We start from the raw sequence: 3,490 nt of genomic DNA, 5'->3' as shown, positions 1-3,490 counted from the left end.
GTGGGGTCAGTATTGATAGCTATGATATAGCAGTTTAATTACAAGCGAGGACTCACCTCTGGCATTTCTTGTGGGTCTTCACAGTGGGCGGCCAGAGCATGGCCAGAAATTTTGGCTGTGTGCCACTTTACAGTGACGTGGACAGCAAACCTGTCGTGGTTTAACCCCAGCCAGCAACTAAACACCACGCAGCCGCTCACTCACTCCCCCCCACCCAGTGGGATGGGGGAGAAAATCGGGAAAAGAAGCAAAACCCGTGGGTTGAGATAAGAACGGTTTAATAGAACAGAAAAGAAGAAACTAATAATGATAATGATAACACTAATAAAATGACAACAGCAATAACGAAAGGATTGGAATGTACAAATGATACGCAGTGCAATTGCTCACCACCCGCCGACCGACACCCAGCCAGTTCCCCGAGCGGCGAAACCCTGCCCCCCACTTCCCCGTTTCTGTACTGGATGGGACGTCACATGGTATGGAATACACCGTTGGCCAGTTTGGGTCAGGTGCCCTGGCTGTGTCCTGTGCCAACTTCTTGTGCCCCTCCAGCTTTCTCACTGGCTGGGCATGAGAAGCTGAAAAATCCTTGACATTAGTCTAAACACTACTGAGCAACAACTGAAAACATCAGTGTTATCAACATTCTTCGCTCTGAACTCAAAACATAGCACTGTACCAGCTACTAGGAAGACAGTTAACTCTATCCCAGCTGAAACCAGGACAAAACCTTAAAAGCACAGCGAATCTAGTTTCCAGGTGGCCCAAAGACTGACGAAGCGGCAGATAATGAAGGAGACGGGTCAGTCCCTGGTGTGATCTGGGACTGCTTCACAGAGCAGGTGCAGACAGCAGCTTTTCAGTGCAGCCAGAGCGATGGCCAGGTGGGTTGCAGCGCTGGGATCAGCAGCGGGGATACAACAAAGCGTCACGTCCAGGAGGACCTCTTCTGCTGTGGAAACCGTCCCTTTGCTCTTCCTCTAGCCAGATCATTCATCTCAATATACTTGGTGATATTGTCAACCGCCCTTTCCAAAGCTTGGGTAGACACGTAGCTCATACTTGCCATTTGCAAAAGCTAGGTTGGCTCCTTCCCAATATATCATATTTATCCCTCAGTGTATTACTTCTGTTTGTAATGATCCTAGATTTCACCTAGTTCTTATGAACAGTATTATTTTAAAAGGTAAAGAATATTGTTTCTCGTAGTATGATAATATGGTCTTTTTATGACATCCCTTCTAGCTTTCTCTTGTATAAAATGCAGAGCTCTAGAAGATAAAGTCTCTTCTGGCATAATGTTTTCTGATACCTCTGCTTATCCTAGTCACCTTGTCAGAGTACCTGCCCTGGTTGCCCATAGGAGATCTCAGATTTTCTGCTGTGACCTTCACAGTGACACTAAAAGTAGTTTTGATGAGTTGTGGAGATCCTGTTGCTGAGCCCTCCTACCTGAAGGACCTTCTTGCTATGGAAATCCTGGAAAAGGCAGTCAGTAGAATAGAAGGAAGAAAGAGAACAGAGATTTCCACAGAGTGGAGGTCTTCTCTGGTGATCGGTAAACATTGGGAAAATGACACAAACTGGTAATAGGAAGGATAACCCAAAACTCTTTAGACGTGCCCATTGACAGAGGTAAGATGCTTTACTTTCTGTACCCCTTCTGTTTTGGTGTGATTTCAAGATTTACTCAAACAGAAATGCTCTGTGCCTCTGTGCTCTTCCCCGCTTCCCCACTCGTACACTCTCACTGGAATGGAGACCATATGCCGTCGTCCTAAAGGATGGGAAGAAATAAATCAAGATGATGATGCCAATGTTTGCACTTACCAGGACAAGTTGATTTAACGCTATCTCATTTCCTTCTGACTTGCATTTTATTCCAAGCTTGTTTAGTGTGAAGAGACTATGAAACCGTTCCAGAATCATCCAAAATGGAAATTGTGACAGATGGCAATAAAAAAAAAAATCCATAATGGATCCTATTTTGTTTTATACTATTAGGGCAAGGTTATTGCTACAGTTATGATCTTATACTCTGTTTTATTTTTATAGCTATGATAGTAGTTAATGTTGCCTTTGCCCAGCCAGCTGCCTTTACTAAATAAAGTGTCTGTAACAGCTTTGTGCAGCCAATCGGTGGAGCAAATAATACGGTTACTGCTCCAAACTGCTGGTTTAAAAATCCAAAAGGGAAATAAACAGAAGTTCTTTACAACACCATGGAAAAACACCTGCAGAAAAAGTGGCAAAGAGAAGGAAACCCAGCTTTAAGAAGCAGATTGAACCAATGGATTTACACCTCAGCAGTGGCGGGGGGGTGTCACCAGTGGGGTCTGGTGAACAGCAGCCCCAGAGAGTCTCTGTCAAAAAGTCTGCAAACAGAAAGGCACTTGAGGGTTTATCAGAACATGCTTTTTTTTTTTTTTTCTCAATGGAAAGTATATCTTTTCAGAAAGTTACTTTTTAAATAAAACTATTTTAAACTGAAAAGCAGCTTTGGTATGTTTATCAGTAACATCAATGGTGTTTATACATTCAGACTGACCAGTTTCTCATAGGTTTGATTACCTGACTTGTTTTTTAGTCACATGGTGAGGTTTTTTGGTTAGTTTATGAAATACTTTAAAACCCTAAATATATGGGTCGGAATTCATTATTCATTGTTAAATATTTTTTATTTAAGTGAAACCATCAAGTGTCATATTTACAAATATCTTCTGTGCAGTCATAAGCTTTTCATAAGCCAGATCCAGACATTTTACCTGTTCCATTCTGTTACTGTAGGACAAAATATTTAAGTACTTCATGCAACAGAAGGATGCTGTTTCTTAGAGCAGTTTGAAATGTCATATGTGACATGCGTCTATTTAGAATGGGTAAAATAGCAAGAATCACTTGTTACATGAAGTAAAGATATAGCTATGCTGGATAGAAATCCCCATTCAACAGATTTGACGGGGCCAGATTCTGTAAGAGGGGATTTTGTGTAGGTTATTTTGGATACAACACGTAAGGAAACAACTATAAACAGCACACACAAATATGGGAAGTGCCTTCTAACTTTCAACCGAAGTACATAACCGTGAAGAAACGTAACATGAGCGTTTATTTCAAATAAAGAGGAGCTATTTCCCTGACAGAGCACACTGGCAGCAGCAGCCCCAGATATTCCCCAGTGTCCCAGCAGCAGCAGCAGCTCGTTGCCCTAACGATGCTGGCACTGGCCCTGCACACTGGGAGCCCATACAAATCCCTGTTAAGCAAGAGGCAGGTTTAATCCCTGACGTTGGGGTGGTCTCCGCAGTCCCAGGCACGCCATTCTGCAGTCTTTGTGAGCTGTTCATTTTGCCAGCCGAAATTCGCTCCTGATTTTAAAGAAGTGATACGAAAAAGAGCTGCTGAATGAAGAGTTACATTACAGTGTAGAATCAATTAATCCCTTCAGATGATTTTCTTTCAATGTTACTCAGCCCAGATTTTAATT

This window comes from Harpia harpyja, chromosome 2 (assembly GCF_026419915.1).
Source record: "Harpia harpyja isolate bHarHar1 chromosome 2, bHarHar1 primary haplotype, whole genome shotgun sequence".
In the NCBI taxonomy this organism is placed as follows: domain Eukaryota; kingdom Metazoa; phylum Chordata; class Aves; order Accipitriformes; family Accipitridae; genus Harpia; species Harpia harpyja.
Note: the sequence above shows the minus strand (reverse complement) of the source record.